Consider the following 19357-nt stretch of genomic DNA (forward strand, 5'->3'; position numbering starts at 1 on the left):
AAATGAAACTGAAGCAAAACCAAGCCCAAATAAAAATATTTTAAAATGCAGCTGTTGTAGCATGAACGGTCATTCAGTAAATAACTGTCGAAAAAAATTTACAACGAAAGAAAACGCGACGGTTTAAATTCAAAACCAACTACAAGTACGGGAAACAATCAAGCGTTCCCTCGAGTCAGCGCTCCGATGGGAAACGTGAAAGCTCTGCGCCAAAATTTAAACAAAACTTAAAAATACCAACAGAAACTTATTCCATGGATGCCATATCAATTGATTATAAACCTACGTCGATTATCTTTAGATCTAAAGATATATTATCTAGTTATGGGAAAGTTTTAGTAGACAACGCATGTAATTTAAATTTAATAAAACACGGAAAAGTAAAATATAAAAAATTAATCGATGAATCATATTGTTACAAGTTAAACGGTGTCTCCGGAGCTATCACTTTGGGTAGGATAAGAATACAAATTTTTAATAAAGATACTTATTTCCATGTAATACCAGATGAATTCCCTTTAGACTATGTGGGCATACTCGGCATGGAATTTTTACGAGAACACGGCGGAATAATTAATTTAGTAGAAATACTATAACCTTTAAATATTTAAATAACCTACAAATATCATTAACTGAAGGAGAATATTTCGTTTTAAATGCTCGAACGAAAACAGCAATGTTTGTTCGAGTCGATAGTAAACTGAATGAGGGCTATGCACCTCGAATAGAATTTGAAAACGGTATTTACGCGGGTAAAGCTTCAGTAAATAATAATAACGGTATCGCTTATTTGTACGCGATTAATACTCTCGATAAGGATGTTAAAGTAAAAGTACCCGTAATTCGTCTGTACTCTGTCGGGACAAGCGAAGACGAGGACTGGCTTGACACAAGACGACACGGATAGATACGATTATAGTATCTATTGATTTAAAATCCGGTTTTCATCAATTGAAAGTAGATCCTAAAGATAACCACAAAACAGCATTTACAACTCCTCATGGTCATTACCAAATTAATAGAATGCCACTTGGACTTAAAAATGCTCCGGCAACGTTCCAAAGGTTAATGGATTCAGTGTTACGTGGGTTACAAGGAGCAGATCTCTTTGTTTACTTAGACGATATCGTTATTTACGAACGTTCTCTAGAATAACATAATACTAAATTTGAAAAAACTGGCCAAAAATAATAAATCAAGTTCAGAGGAAATTACCCCAGGTAACAAAATAATTCGCGATGAAACTAATATTGTATCTAACTCAGTCGACAGAGTCAGACAAATTGATTCGAAAATTAAATGTCTTGAGAAAAATACTCAAGTGGTCGGTCTAAAGATTCGGTTGAAAAACGTCAAATTCTTGAGCCAAAAACTCAAGCGGTTGGTCCAGTCAGTAACAATACTACAGACCCAGTCGTCAAACCCACTAGCGATGGCAGTAGGACTGATCACCCTATTGACCAACGGTTAATTGAAAATAATAAAAACGGATATATCGGTAAAAATGAAAATTTAAAAATAAAAAGATCTGATGTCAGACGATATAACCCACATAGAAAACTTTCGAGTACTGAATCATTAAGCGAAGATGATGTAAGTAAAAATAATAATAATAAAATAATTACAAACTTAAAAAGGCCATTCGGCAGCCGAAATGAAAGGTAGATTTTCCAATTAAACTATATAAAAAGATACATACATACATATCTTGTGATACATGTTAGTGTATAGTCATGATATGAAATTAAGCTCGTTTTCTAAGAGTGAGGGTAGAAAAAAAAAAAAAAAAAAAAAAAGATAAAAACTATTTTCGATAGAGAACTTGAGATAGTTGATTTGACAAAACATTATATAGGTAATGTACCAAACTAACTATCACGTAAACAAAGCTTCGAAAATTTAATTAGTATAAGATCATAATTGTAATCGCTATTACGATGGCAAGACCAGTGATAGTCATAGGGATTAGTGGTACATTTGATTCATCATAAATAATAAAAAAAATACTTTTAAAACATAAAATAGCTGTGAAATTTACAGGTTTATTCTGTTCACAATAAAATTCAACTGACAAAATTGTAGTATAATAAGAAATGCATAAGTGATGTAGAATGACCACCATATTTGCAACATTTGTTGATTCCATTAGAATTTTCAAGGCCATCAAATCATTGGAAAAAATGGTCAAAAAATAAAAGTTAAAGTCATATATTAAAGCTTACTAAGCAAGCTTTATGATACTTTTTACTGAAATTGTCTATCAGTTTTAAATTTAATCTCATATGAACTTCAACAGTAAATAAAATTTGATTTTTTCGAAAAATCGTGAAAATTTCAAACAACCATTCCTTCAAAACTAATTGACTGATTTAGCTCATCTTTGAATTTGATCAAGATAATATGCTATAGAATAAGTGTAAAAAATTTCATTAAGATTCGATAAGAACTATGGGTGCTATTGTTATGACAAGACCAGTAATAATCATAGAGATTAGAGGTACATTTGATACATCATAAATAATAAAAGAAATACTTTTAAAATACAAAATAGCAGTGAAATTTACAGCTTATTTTGTGCACAATAAAATACAACTGACGAAACTGGATTATAATGGGACAAGCATAAGTTATGTGGAATGAAAACCATATTTTCAACATTTTTTTATTTCATTAAAATTTTTAAGGCTATCAAATTATTGGAAGAAATGCTCTAAATATAAAGTTTAAGGTCATAAATTAAAGCTTATTAGTCAAGCTTTAGAATACGTTTTACAGAAATTCTCTATGAACTTTAGTTTTAAAGTTATATGGACTTTAAAAGTGATTGAAAACTGATTCTTTCGGAAAATCGTTAAAATTTCAAACAGCCATAACTTCTAAACTAATTATAATGGCCATTCGGCAGCCAAAATGGAAGGTGGATTTTTCAATTAATCTATATAAACAGTTTCATACATACACATTCTGTGATTCATGTAAGTGTATAGTAGGGTGCTCCGTCTGAAACGAAGATTTTTTTTTTTTTCATTCCTCATCAAAAATCTTGTTCTGCATGTTAAAATCAAAATCCAGTAAAACATTTGAGCTCTTAATAACAATTTTAAGAACTGGAACAACGTCGTTTAGGTTTGTTCATGCTAAAAGCATGTAAATTTTGATTCTTTTTTTCTTTCAGAATAAAACTCAGCCCCATATTCACGTATCTTATCGGTTCAAAGTTTTCTTGGAAGAAAATTGTATGCTCTTTGAAAAAGCCTGTGTGTGCTCAGCAGTACCTTCAACTACAGCCCTCGTGGAAGCCTTGAAAGTCTAATTTCCTACGAAATTAGTGTTTTTTTGTTGTTAACTTGTAAACGGTTGACTTTTGGGAAAAAAGTAAATGACATTTTCCGTAGGAAATTTAGTCTTTAATAAAATAGTTCCTACAAGTCAAATCTCTAAAATCAATATTTAAAAAGATATATAAGTTTTAAGTAATTAAAATTTAAAATTTCAGCTAAATGTCAATGTTCAATACTATAAAATATATTCAGTTATTTACTTATGGTAAGTATCAATTAATATATATTCACATAAAATATAAAATGGTCGTAATTATTAATCGAAATCGTTCTAAAGTACCAATCTCATTTGAAATTCTTTTCAAAAATTGAATGATTAAAACACAGGTTTAAAGAATCTTGTTCGAATTTTCAATTTCCTTGGGACCTAACAGATGGATTATGTTCGAAAAAACATGGTTTATATAATGGTTTCTAATTATAAAACCATTAATCTTGACATTTATGTGAAATTTTGAATTTTAATTACTTAAAGCTTATATATCTTTTTAAATATTGATTTTAGAGATTTGACTTATGGAAACTTTTTTATAGAAAACTAAATTTTCTACAAAAAATGTCATTAACTTTTTTTCTCAAAAGTCAACCGTTTACAAGTTAACAACAAAAAACCACTAATTTCGTAGGAAATTAGACTTTCAAGGCTTCCACGAGAGCTGTAGTTAAAGGTACTGCTGAGCACATACAGGCTTTCTCACAGAGCATACAATTCTCTTCCAAGAAAACTTTGAACCAATAAGATACGTGAATATGGGGCTGAGTTTTACTCGGAAAGAAAAAAAGAATCACAATTTACATGCTCTTAGCATGGAAAAACTTCAGCGACGTTGTTCCAGTTCTTAAAATTGCTATTAAGAGCTCTAAATTTTACTGGATTTTTATTTTTACATGTAGCACAAGATTTTTGATGGGGAACGAAAAAAAAAAAAAATCTTCGTTTCAAACGGAGCACCCTAGTGTATAGTCATGATATGAAATAAGGCTCGTTTACTAAGAGTGAGGGTAAAAAAAGACAACGACTATTTTCAATGGAGAACTTCAGATAGTTGATTTCACAAAACATTATATAGGTAATGTATCAAACTAACCTTCACGTAAACAAAGTATAGGAAATTTAATTAGTATGATCATGATTGTAAACGCTATTACGAAGGCAAGACCAGTTATAATTATAGGACGTACTGGTACGTTTGAAGCATCATAAGTGACAAACGAAATCCTTTAAAAATATAAAATAGCTGTGAAATTTACAGGTTATTTTCTTCACAATAAAATAGAACTGACGAAATTGAATTCTAATGAGAAATGTTTAAGTTATATGGAATAAAAAACCATATTCCCAACATTTTTTTATTTCATTTAAAATTTTTAGGCTATCAAATTATTAGAAGAAATGGTCAAAACAAGAAGATTGAGGTCATAAATTAAAGCACATTAAACAAGCTTTAAGAAACTTTTTACGGAAATTGTCTATGAATGTTAGTTTTGAAGTTATATAAGCTTTAGCAGTGATTGAGAACTGATTTTTACGAAAAATCATGAAAATTTCAAACAGCCATAATTTCAAAACTATCCAAATGATTCAGCTCATCTTTGAACTTGATCATGGTAATTGCCTATAGAATAAGTGTGAACAATTTCATTAAGATCCGATAAGAACTGTGGGTGCTATCGTAATGACAAGACCAGCAATAATCATAGGGATTAGAGGTACATTTGATATATCATAAATAATAAAAGAAATACTTTTAAAATATAAAATAGCAGTGAAATTTACAAGTTATTTTGTGCAGAATAAAATACAACTGACGAAACTGGATTATAATGGGACAAGCATAAGTTATGTGGGATGAAACCCATATTTTTAACATTTATTGATTCCATAAAATTTTTCAAGGCTATCAAATTATTGGAAGAAATGCTCTAAATATAAAGTTTAAGGTCATAAATTAAAACTTATTAGTCAAACTTTAAAATACTTTTTACAAAAATTCTCTAAGAATTTTAGTTTTCAAGTTACATGGACTTAAAAAGTGATTAAAAACTGATTTTTTCGAAAAATCGTTAAAATTTCAAACAGTCATAACTTCTAAACTGATCGACCGATTCGGCTCATCTTCGAACTCAACCGCGGTAATTACACATAAAATAAGTGTAGAAAATTTCATTAAGATCGGATAAGAACCGTAGAAGCAATCGTGTCCTCAAAAGTCCATTATATTACATAAATATATATATATACTTATATATATATATATATATATATGGGGCATTCCATACCAAATCGGCCACTTTTTGAGGTCACCCCCTCCGATATTTTTGAAAAATTTATATGTTTTGGAGGCTGATAAAAAACGCTCACATGAATTTTTTTAAATTTTTTTGACTACTCGTTTCCGAGATAACGATTTTTTTCAAAATACGAGGTTTTTTTTTTGAAACGGTTATAACTTCGCGAAAAGTACACTAATCGGATCGTTTTTTTTTTCAAAATCTTCGTTTTAGAATGTTCTTTCAAGAAAAAAACACGTTTTTATTCTTCATCAATTCCTTCATTGTTTATTTTAAGTTTGAAGCAAAAAAAATGTTTTTTGGAAACGTATGCCCCCTCCGATTTTTTTGAAAAAATTCCCAAAAAAACTTGGATGAATTTTGAAAATTTTGAGACCAATCCGATCGTAAACAAATAATTCTTTCTATTTTTTTTCTTTATTCGAAAAAAGTTTTTTTTCCCTAAATATTGTTTTTCGACTTAATTTGACCAATGAACATTCTCAGATCAGTCTATTTAGATGCTATGATTTTTTTTTAAATACTGTGCCGTTCGGAGTATACTATTTTTGGTAGTTTTTCTACTCATTCAATAAATAAATTTTAAAAATCAACTAAGAACTACTTATGAGTTATCTTTATGACCTAGGAGAAGTGGTACGTGGCCTTATTGGGACGATAGCCAATAAGGAACAAAAAATATCCAGGAAAGGATAGTAAATGAAATTGATCCTAATTTAAACCCCAAAGTAATAAACGAAGTTTATTTTTTTTTGACGCTTAAACAATTTGTGAATTTCAAATTCAGTTGAATTTGAGTATTGTTTTGCAAGTAAACTTCCATCTCCATTTGGTATCACGACATAAAGTTTAATAGAACAGCAATTACAAAAGGAACTCAAAAACTTCATTGTGTGATACAAATTGACAATGGAAATTTACTTGTAAAACAATACTCAAATTCAACTGAATTTGAAATTCACAAATTGTTTAATCGTCAAAAAAAATAAACTTCGTTTATTACTTTGGGGTTTGAATTCGGATCAATTTCATTTACTATCCTTTCCTGAGTATTTTTTGTTCCTTATTGGCTATCGTCCCAATAAGGCCACGTACCACTTCTCCTAGATCATAAAGATAACTCATAAGTAGTTCTTAGTTGATTTTTAAAATTTATTTATTGAATGAGTAGAAAAACTTCCAAAAATAGTATACTCCGAACGGCACAGTGTTTAAAAAAAATCATAGCATCTAAATAGACTGATCTGAGAATGTTCATTGGTCAAATTAAGTCGAAAAACAATATTTAGGGAAAAAAAACTTTTTTCGAATAAAGAAAAAAAATAGAAAGAATTATTTGTTTACGATCGGATTGGTCTCAAAATTTTCAAAATTCATCCAAGTTTTTTTGGGAATTTTTTCAAAAAAATCGGAGGGGGCATACGTTTCCAAAAAACATTTTTTTTGCTTCAAACTTAAAATAAACAATGAAGGAATTGATGAAGAATAAAAACGTGTTTTTTTCTTGAAAGAACATTCTAAAACGAAGATTTTGAAAAAAAAAACGATCCGATTAGTGTACTTTTCGCGAAGTTATAACCGTTTCAAAAAAAAAACCTCGTATTTTGAAAAAAATCGTTATCTCGGAAACGAGTAGTCAAAAAAATTTAAAAAAATTCATGTGAGCGTTTTTTATCAGCCTCCAAAACATATAAATTTTTCAAAAATATCGGAGGGGGTGACCTCAAAAAGTGGCCGATTTGGTATGGAATGCCCCATATATATATTGTGACGTTACATTGCCGAGGGGATGAAGTTGAAGGTTGGAGTACGTGTAAGTCGGTGTGAGAAAGAGAGAAAAAGTGAGTATGTGTGTTGAGTTGAGTGTAGTAGAGAATGAGTTGAGGATATGGGGTATAAATGTGTACGGTTAGTTAAGTGTGTTATTGAGTACGTGTATGGTACGGAGTATGTTTTGGGGTGTATGTGTGATGGAGCGTGGATTTAACGAAGGAGGTCTAGCTGTGTTGCGGATAGTGGCCAAGATAACGTGCCTCCCGACCAGTGATGACGACTAGGCCCAGGCTTAGCCCTCGGGGTTGACGTGGTGATCACGGAGGTGCGACTGAGATGTCGCCGCCCCTTCGTGGTGGTACCCGAAGTTAGCTGGGGTACGTGTACGGTTGTTGGGGGGATGGCAGGCCTCGTTTGCGATGCTCGAGGAAGCCAACAATTCGCTAACTTCAGATATCACGGGGAGTGACATCACGGGAAGGCCCGTGAGTCCACGGCTTGTATGTTTGTGAAGGTAAGAATGGATGGAGAAGCAAGAATGTGGGATTGAAAGAGATGGAGTGAAGTAAGCGAGTTAGAATGGGAGATTATCGTAAAACAGTTGTGCGAGTACCGTTGAGGAGAAAAGTTGAGACCTGGCGTCGCTCGTGTACGAGTCGACCCAGTAGTCGTTTGGAGTTTTAGAGTAAGCGGCAGTGAGTCGGAGAGTCGCCATGGTGGACCTCGACCGCCACCCTAGACTTTCGTCGTTTTGGAGCCTGTAGCTCTGTGTATCGTGCTCTTGGCGCCGTCTGTCGTATGAATTAATTGTCGTAAGTTACCGCATTATTCATATATAGTTTATTTTATATTTTACCTAGTAGTGTATTAAGTTTGTGATTCGTCTTCGTCGAGAGGTTCCCGATGTTTTATTCAGGTATTTATTTGTGTGATGTACCGAGAGTACTGGACCGCGAGTCTTTTGGGGCCCTCCGCGTCGCTCTCGCATCATCTTTATTGTAATTTTATTAAGTTTTGTTTCGCTATTTTATGTCTTTTATATTAGTTAATTAATCGGCTTCTTTCGCATTGAAAGAAACGTGACCCTCTCTCCACAACCTAGCATACTGAGCGCATCAGGACATGCCGCTACTACCGGTCATGTCTCTCATCTCCAAAGGGTATAGTTTTTAGGTTTTAATTTACGTGTACGTTTAGACCGGTTGCCGATACCGGGGAAATAAAAGTCAGCTGGCGCCCGTCAGGATCTGGAGGAGATGAGAGGGGTGATTGGTAAGCGAAGTGTAACGTAGCCCAATTTCGTGTAATTAGAGTTTTTAGTTTTTTGAGTAAATTTATTGAGTAAGAATTTTGTGTAATTATTGGGTTTAATTGAGTATAAGAAAATTTTACGTTACAATATATATATATATATATATATATATATATATATATATATATATATATATATATATATATATATATATATATATATATATATATATATATATATATATATATATATATATATATATATATATATATATACATACATATATGAATTTTTTAACGAATGCTATTTTTGAACTCTACTCAACTAATTATAATGGTTTATGACGAAATTCCTTGAAAAATCGACCATGAGGACAAATACAATAGTTCGATTTTCAAAAAACTTTACCTAATAATCTTCAAGAACTAAATTCAAATTCAATAAATAAAAACTTTAACTCTAAAAATTGAAATAAAGATAATGAAAATAAATTTAACTCTAACGAAAATTCAAATCACATACGTAAATCTAAAGAGAATGCAAAATTGAATGAAAATTCTAAACCCAAAGTCGTATCAAATCTAGAACGAGATAAATCAATCACTCTTCCTGACTATTCTGACGGATCATCGTCATCAGGAGACATTTATAATGCGGCAGCTCTGAGAAAAAGACTCATTCAAAATAACCCTTCGTATTTAAGTGACGATTCTTATTTGACAGATTTCGGGTTGTCTTATATTCCTAATAATTCTATAAATTCTCTAAAACATAAAAATTCACGTAATTTAATACCATCACCTCAATTTCCAAACCCACAGATACCTAAAAGTCGCAAAAACACAAACATTCCATTACCATTATCACCAAACGTACGAACACAAACTACATCTACACATTCAGACCAAAATATACAAACAGATAAGAGAAATACAAAAATTAATAAGAATGAACCTATTCCTTCTCAAATTAAAAGAACGACCAAGATTGCAGAGTTTACACCCTTTCCAGCAATACGTACACGTAGGAAAATAAATAGACAAAGCAAAAAAATTAAAAAAATAATCATTCCAGAAACTTCAGACGACGAATCGATCACTGACTAGACAGAAATGACTCATTCAAAAATATGTTCCGAACATTCAAGTGACATTAGTACTGAATCACCAATTGAGACAATCCCTACTACTCCTAGAACTCCTATTAAACCCAAATCCGTAAATAAAAAAGACATGGGAGGTGCGATTCCATGGTCTTTTGACGAAGGAGGCCACCACCCAAAAATTATGGACGTCTCTGCGTTAGTTCATAACGAACCAGAAAATGTAATAAACATGTCAACTAATGACATGATAGAAAATTCTTTCACAGCAGAACCCATGTTAGTAGGTTCACCCGACGAAACAACAACTACAAAAACTAACACAATAACACAAAAAAAAAATAGCCAATAATAATACAGAAAAGACAAAAATAAACACTACCAAAACAAACCCAAATTTAAATAAAATAGACAAAAACAGATCTCACGGTATCGATACGGAACAAACACATACTAATAAAATTACACCAGAACTACGTATATCGACTAGAAAACGTAAAATCATAACATGTCCATGTTGTACAGACTACGACGAACATACACATCTACAAAAACAGATTCCAAATAAAATGCAACATGTTGCGAAAAACTTTAACAATAAAACGAGAAAGTCAACTAGTAAAAATTCACAACCCAAATTGCCAGACATAATGGTCACCCTAAAAGTAATTCAACGGCAACAAAATTTAAACAATAAATGCAATAATGATAGATTGTCAATAATAAACGAAAATCTAAGCCCAGTAAATTCACAACAAACTATCTCACGTAGAGAATCACAGAATCCTACACTAAGTTCACCTATTGACCGAAATTCAAAATCGCCTGAACGAATAAATTCATTCAACGACCTAAATTCCGATCAACAGATAAATTCAGTTGACGACCAAAATTTCGAACAAATAGAACAAACACATTCATTTAATGACCAAAATTTTGACCAACTCGAACAAATAAATTCATCTGATAACGAAGTAGACCCACGACAAAATTTGACACAATTAAATTTAGACAGGAATCAAAACAAATCAAATAACGACGCGATCATAATAGCAAAGGACAATTTATCTAGCGAAAAAATAGACTCTGACGATAATGTGTCTATAATTTCGAATACTTTGAATGACTATAGTAACGATAATATAATAGAGACTAGAGACAATTTAGAAATGCAACAAAATAGTTATGCATGTTTTATTAATGCAGATGCTCATGTTCCAAGTGAAATGGGAAAACAATTATTAATATCAGGATATCTATATTTGAGTCCAGTAGCTACTCATAAAGTAGGTCAAGTAATCAAAATGGGAACATCTAAAAGAAAAGTACTCGCGTTAGTTACTTAAAATAACAGCACAGATGTAGCTACTGATAAAGATTATACTAAAGTTTTTAAAAATTTTAAATTATATATGAAAAAATCAAAAATAAAATCAGTTAGTATTTTTCAAGGTAGACGCAATTTTTAAAAAACAATTTAGACAAAAATTAAAAATATCATTGCTAAAATTTTCAAAGATACCGATTTAAAAATAATTATTTGTACAGACGAAATAATAATACCTCCAGTGAAGAAAAGACAAAAAGTAATAGCTGAAAATCATGAAACTTCAATAGCAGGACGAAAAGGAGTAACTAAAACTTATAATAGAATTGGACAGAAATATTTGTGGGATATTATCAAAAAAAATATTGAAGATTTCGTTAGAAAATGTATTAGTTGCCAGAAAAAGAAATTAGTGAGAATAAAAACAAAACAGCCAATGGTAATTACGGACACATCCACAGAGGTATGGGATAAATTAGCACTAGATATAGTAGTACCGAATAAGACATCAGCTAACGGATATCCATATATTTTAACGATGCAAGATGATCTTTCAAAATATTGTTTTACAATAACTTTAGTATCTATGACAGCCAAAAATATCGCGATAGCATTAGTCGAGAATTTTATGTTAAAACACGGTTGCCCAAAAGCAATTTTAACAGATCGTCAAGCTTTTATAGGTAAAATAATGGATTGCGTAGCCAAAATTTTCAAAATAAAACAAATTAAAACGAGAGCTTTTCACTCTCAATCAAATGGTTCTCTAGAAAGAAGCCATCAAGTTTTAACGGATTACATAAAACATTTTACAAGTCACGATGATTGGGACAAATGGTTACCTCCCTCATGCCACTTTTGCTTACAACACAAGTATACAAGAAGGTACAAAATTCACACCGTTGTAACGGGGGGGAATGCTTCCACATTACATTTTAAATTCAATTTCGACTCGCGCCAAAAGATCCACCTTCTACATAAGAAGTGGACGTATCAAGATCCATAAAAAAAGAAATTAAAGCTGAATAATGAAGGTATCCGATCCTTATAGTGGTTAAGCAAAACAAAATTTTTCCACGCCCGAAGACCTAAATAAAAAAAAAAATTTTTTAATTTGAAAATTTTTTTGTCGCTGGTTTTTCTAAAATTACTCTAAAACCACTGACGCAAATTTTGAAGTTCTAATCCAAAAACTAGACACTTGGAGCTACAATTTCCATTTTTTTAATTTCTTGTACGACCATTTCTCTCGAAGTTGGGGCCTGTTGAAAATCGCCCAATAATTTGGAATTTTTTTTTGATCCTTTAATTTTTTCCATTAGTGTATAATATTTATTGTGGGTTAGACCTGGTTGATTGGAACGGATTGGAATGGTTTGATGGACTTGGAAGAAAAGACTGGTTATGGTTTTGGTCTTGGAGGAAAAGGATCGGTGGAATGAAGGACTAGTTAAAGTTGGAGATTGTTGGAGTAAGCTAAGTCGTTTTGTTTCTTGTCGGGTTAACTATTTTATTTGTTAAAAAATATTTTATAAATTGAGGAGCCGTTATCTAGTTAAGCCATTCAAGCCAGTTTTATTTAATTAGTCGAGTCAGTTTTGTTAATTTAGTCGAGTCAGTTTCATCAGTCATTTGGTTATTGTTCATATCTCATTAATGATATCTGTAAAGCGGCTTCGTTTAAATAAATGCCATTGTTTTCATATTTGAATTTAATATATTAAATGAATTTATCACAACCTTCCTGATAAGTTTAGGTATAAGATTTCTCTTCTAATTTTAATACTGTGTGGTCCAGTACGGGGTTTATCCTCGTCCTGAGGTACTGAGTTCAGCTAAGGTTTGCAAAACACCTTAAGTTTTGCACATGTGTGGACACTTATTATATTGAGACCACCAATGCAATTTAATGTAATAAGTGCACCCATTACACCGTATAGATTAGTTTTCGGTACAGAAACACGATCACCATCAGAATTTTCCTATCGAGACGAGATTACTACATACGCAGTTTTTGTTAAGGAACTCGCAACTAGATTGTTAGAAATACGAAAAGAAGCAAGACAAAATTTAGAAAATTCGAAACAAAGGTCTAAAGTACGATACGATAAAAAAATCAACCCAATACAATTCACAATAGGTCAAAATATATTTTTAGTAAAAAATCAAAGAGATGGTAAATTTGATGATAATTATTTAGGTCCTTATAAAGTCACGGAAGTATTCCCCAATAAAAACGACATAGAAATCGAATATAAACCCGGATAAAGAAAAATCATTTATTGCGATAGAGCAAAAATAGCACATTAGAATAGAAATTTTTTTTTTCATCACCTATCCAACTACAAATCTTTATTCTAAATTTACAAAATTATATACAAGCAAACTTCATAAAAGTTTACGAAAACTAGCCAAGTCAACTTTTCTTTCAAATTGTTTGAATTAATGAAATAAATTCTAATAGAGAAAAAAAAAAATGAAAAATTTACATATACACGAATAAATTAAAAAAAAATGCTACGAATTGGAATTGAGTAATAATGCTAAGAAATTTTGAAAAATAATCCTAACAATGAAATTTTCATGGAAAATTAAAACGAAAAAATAAAAAAAAAAGAAGACAGAAAAGAAATTTTTTTTAACAATACAAAGGCTCAAATAGGAACATAACATATAGACCTAAGACTTGAATGCAATAAACAATCAAGTAATTTCAATAATTCAAATGATACAAAATTTATCTCAGAAATGACACATCATCGTTTCGAATCTCCCACCAGAATCTAAACTATTAATTTATTTTCTAATATTAACACATTGGCTTTTGAAAACTAAATAGCTGTATAATGTTTTACGTTGAAAATAAGCATTTGAATGCTAGGCTACAGATTGGTATACAGATTTTAAAGCTTTGAAATAGATAGAATAAAAACTATTGTCTAGAATGGAAAAAATTACATTTTCAACAAGAGCTAAGGCCCAAAACAAGCGAGACGCTTGTCTACCGGGTTGGGAAGTGTTACGTCCCAGCCTGCTCGTCAGATGTCTTTGACTATTTTTAAATACTCATTATTAAGAAACCGATCTGAGACCTAACTAATTAGTTCCGATGTATCTTGATAATTTAGCAAGTTGCATAATTAATAAGCTACTCTATGTTATAGAATAATGATATAAAATAATAATATAGAATAATAATATGATATAGTAATATAACATAATATAATAATATAATATTATTTAGAATATTTAAAATATATTGATAAAGTAATTTTTCTCTTAATATTTGTTATGTACAAATAAACGCTGACGTCTCGAGTGAATTATCGAGACGTGCAGCTGCACAAATACCTATTTTGTTCTATGATAACTTTTGTTTATAGATGAGTGACTCATTTGTTAGTAACACGGAAAAAGAGTGAGAACGGAGCATGGATCATTCGAGAATATTGATTATTTCGATCCACCCCTTTATATTGAACGATGCGCGGGCCTGATGCCCAAGCGCCTCGTGTTGATAAGAAACTTACTCTAGTTTTTCTCGATCAAGAGAAGTCAGTCTGAAATATAGAATTATCAAGAGCAATCAGGCTCAATATTTAAAACTCAACTTCGTTCTCACCCTTTTGAAGTTATTGTTAGGAGTACATTAACAATTTTATAAATTAATTTAACTGTATATTTTCAAATCACTCAAAACTGTTCTTTTATCATTGAATAAATCGGATTTGTATATCTAAAGAAATATATATATTCAAACAACCAGTTTATTTCAACCACCGAATGGTGGCTGTTCAACCCATACTTAATTATTATTTATGATTATATGTAAGTTCTCATTACGTCCGATTTAAATCGACCGCTCAACTCCGCCAGCGCCGAAACATCAACCAGGACGTAACATTAAAGTCAGTGTACTTTATAACGAGCTCATTAAATTAAATTAACTTAAGTGAACATTATTAGTAAAACTCAATAACTAAATTATTTATGTATTTGTTGCTATTCAAAGATAGTAATTACAGTTTTCAATAATTAACGTCGCTCGGTAACCTCTGATTTCATGTTACTTATGATTATGACATTTTTGCGATTAACTCAGTGTCCAAATAGACTCTAATTAATTACTTCAATTATTTTCATTATTTCCTCGAGCTCATGTTTATCATTTGCATTCAATTAATTACGTATTCATGAGCTCAAGCAACTAACAGTATTAATAAATTAAATCAACGATTTAGTTTTGTAACCCAGTGATATTATGTGCTGTGACAAATAAAAATATGTTTATATATTTAAATATGCGTATTTTTCAAACATCCCAACCACCAACCAGTCCTGGCATGTCTTTATTTAATTATTTTTACAACAGAGGATAAAAAAGACATCGACTTACTTTTTCGAAGAACTTCAGATAGTTGATCTGACAAAGTATTGTATAAAGTATTATATCAATATAACCCGCACGCAAATAAAGTACTGCTGTATTCATAATCTGTAATGTTTATTGAAACTATATACGGTTACTATAACCTAACAATATTACTGTTAACAAAATATTATCTTTCAGTGTATAGTCCAATGACGATTATCTTATTAGTGACAAGAAAAATTAAACTGAAATCGATTTTAGTGAGTAATGTATAAATTATTAAGAGTTAAATCCATGAAAGATGCGCGTTTCTACATTGAAGAAAATATTCAATGCTTTAAAAGTATCATAAAACAGTAATAATGTCATGTTTGAGGTACAAAGTTGAATCTTGTCAAGTCTTCTTTAAAATACATGAGGTACAAATTATCTAAAATATTTAATTACAGAGTTACATTAACCTCAATAATTGGACGATTACAATAAAATAAACTGATAGTATAGGATTATACTGAGAAATGCAGAAGTTATCAGGAATAAAAACCATATTTTTAAATTTTCTTGATTCTGCCCAAACATTCAGGGCTATCAAATTATTAGAAAAAAGAGTCAAAACATAACGTTTAGAATTTTAAATTTAAACTTATTGAACAAACCTTAAAGTACATTCTTCAAAAATCGTCTAAGAGTTTTGAATTTGAAGTTATACAACTTTAGCAGTGAATAAAAACTGATTTTTCCGAAAAATCGTTAAAATTTCGAAAAGCCATAACTTTTGAATTAATCGACCGATTACGCCATCTTCGGAGTTAATCAAAAAAATTACCCATGTAATATGTGGACAAAATTTCATTAGGATCTAATAAGATTTTTCTAACAGCTATCACGATGACAAGACAATTATAATTATATGGCGTACAGGTGCATTTGAAACATCAAACATAACAAAAGAAATACTTTTACAATATAAAATAGCTGAGAAATTTACAGGTTATTTTGTTCACAATAAAATGAAACTGATAAAATTCGATAACAATAGAAAATGCTCAAGTTATGTTAAAGGAGAACCATATTTTCAACCTTTTTTGATTCCATTAAAATTTTCAAGGCTGTTAAATTATTCAAAATAATGGTCAAAACATAAAGTTTAAGGTTATAAATCAAAGGTAATTACTAATTACCTTTAAGTAGGGCCGAGAATTTGGATTTTTTAAAAGAGAGAGACAGGAAATAGGCGTAGCCGAGTTTTTTGATTGGTCGTGATGTATAAGATGTTTTTTTGTTTCTCGCAATCAAGTGAATACAGGAAATTGAAAAAAAAAAATTGGATTGCTAATTGAACCTGAAAATATATATTTATAAAAAAAAAAAAAAACAAGTAAGCCTACAATTGTAAAGCTGCTTGTAAGCAAATACAGGTCTGTACTACTCAAATGAATGAAGAGTGGAATTTAAAGCACAGTGTTGTAACTAAAATGTTTAATTAATTTAACGTAAACAGTGAACATGCTGGCAATCTCGCTGACAGTCTCGCAAGAGAACACACTGACGGTATCGCTAGTGATCGCGCTGACGGTCTTGCTGGAAGTCGTGCTGACAGTCTCGCTGGTCTTCTTGCTGGAGATCGTGCTGATGGTATTGCTACCAGTCTCGCTGGTAATTTTGCGGGTGATCGCGCTGACAGTCTTGCCGGAGATCTCGCTGGTCGTCTTGCTCGAGGTCGCGCTGAGGGTCGTGCTGATAATATTGCAGGAGGTTTTGATGGAAGTGTTGCTGACGGTCTTTTTGAATGTTTTGTTGACGATCTTGTTGAAAGTCTTGCCGATGGTCTCGCTGGTCGTCTTGCTAGAGTTCACGCTGATGGTCTTAATGATAGTTTTGCAGGAGGTCTTACTGGAAGTTTTGCTGAAGGTCTTGCTGGTCTTCTTACTGGAGATCGTGCTGATGGTTTTACTGATAATTTCGCAGAAGGTCTTACTGAAAGTTTTGCTGACGGTCTTGCTGGAAGTCTTGCTGACGGTCTCACTGGTCTTCTTGCTGGAGATCACGCTGACGGTATTGCTGGAAGTCTTGCTGACGGTCCCGCTGGTCTTCTTGCTGGTGATCACGCTGACGGTCTTGCCGGAGATCTCGCTGGTCATCTTGCTGGAGTTCACGTTGATGGTCGTGATAATAGTTTTACAGAAGGTCTTGCTGGAAGCTTTGCTGACGGTCTTGTTGAAAGTCTTGCTGACGGTCTCGCTGGTCGTCTTGCTGGAGTTCACGCTGATGGTCTTAATGACAGTTTTGCTGGAGATCTCGCTGATGGTATTGTTGCTGGTTTCGCTGGAAATCGAACGGGCAAGATTGCGAGCAAGATAATGAGCAAATTTGTATAAGCATAATTAAATTTTAAGTTTTCATTTTTTATATAAAATTAGTACATAAAATGATTTTATAAATTTTTCACATATAAATTTTAATTCCTGTATTTTAATTGTTTAACTCTTACGAAATTTATGTTAGCTTCATTTTATTGAATGTCAAACTGTCAGATAGCTGTCAATGCGAATCAGTGTCTGGTATTATTTTGATTAAATATTTGCCAGAGTAATTAGCGTCGTTAATTTAATTGTTTTTGTTTATTTCTTCCTTTTATCGTACTTACGAATCAGTTTGTGTGTTTTACTTGTTATTTCATTGAAGTTGTAGCGTTGATTCTGTGTTGGTGTTTTTTCGAGTTTTCAAGTTCCTCTATATAGTTTTTGTCCCTTACCTTGTGGTTTCTCCACCAATGCCGAGACGAGCACGAACTATTGAAGAACGTTGGGCAGACATTCGACAAGTTTTAATAATACTAAATGGTATTTACAATCTTGTTATTGATAATGATAGCAGTTATCTTTGTTGCAAGCATTGTTCCGTTAATTCACATCACATTACTGAAGAAAATGTAGAACACCATCATTTTTCTCAGACACACCTACGCAACACAGAATTACAAACCGCTGATCCTGATGCTACAGAAGACGCGAAAGCTGAATGTCCGTCAAAAAAACATGCCTTTTATTATGACCTAGCAGAAGCATTAATTGCTGCTGACATTCCTTTCGAGAAGTTAAACTGTGTCAAATTTGTGGACTTCCTTGAAACTCACATGAAGAGTAAAATGCCTGACTCATCAACATTGCGAAAAACTTACTCTGATTTAGTGTATCAAAAAAAAATGAAACAAGTTCAGGATGAAGTAGGCGACCATCCCATTTATTTATCTGTTGACGAGACAACAGATCCATTAGGCAGATTGATCACCACAGCTATTGTTGCGCCACCTATTGATGATACACCAGGCATACCAAGAATTATTCATTGCACTCAGATTCCTCAAGCGAATGCTCAGAGAATTGCTGAATTCACAGAGTCTGCTTTGATAAAGCTTTAGCCTCATGGGATCAGGAGGGAAAAAGTCCCATTATTTGTTTCAGACGCAGCACCATACATGAAGGCTGCAGGGAGGTTACTTAAAGGAAATTATAATCATGTGAAGCTTGTTTATGTAACATGCTTGGCTCATGGATTAAAAAAAAATAATGTAACGGGACCTAAGTCCACCTCCTCCACGGAAGCCGATACCTCGCCCTTTTGGGCATACTCGCGTTGCGTGTGGTCCCTATTTATATAATCAACATCACCATATATTATAAAAGCGAAATATGAACATAAGCTCACATTAACTTACCCATTAGGCATGCATTGCATGTGGGTGTCTCACCAAAAACCACCACGAGACCGACCTCATTTGGACCCAAACACTCTTCCCATCTCAGGAAATAGAGAGACTCTGGTCGAAGTGGGGCTTGGAATGGATCCCCCATGGTACCAGACTTCAGCTCTGGTGAACTGCTTGCATAGGAGTGGT

This window comes from Microplitis mediator, chromosome 10 (genome assembly GCF_029852145.1).
Source record: "Microplitis mediator isolate UGA2020A chromosome 10, iyMicMedi2.1, whole genome shotgun sequence".
NCBI classification, from domain to species: domain Eukaryota; kingdom Metazoa; phylum Arthropoda; class Insecta; order Hymenoptera; family Braconidae; genus Microplitis; species Microplitis mediator.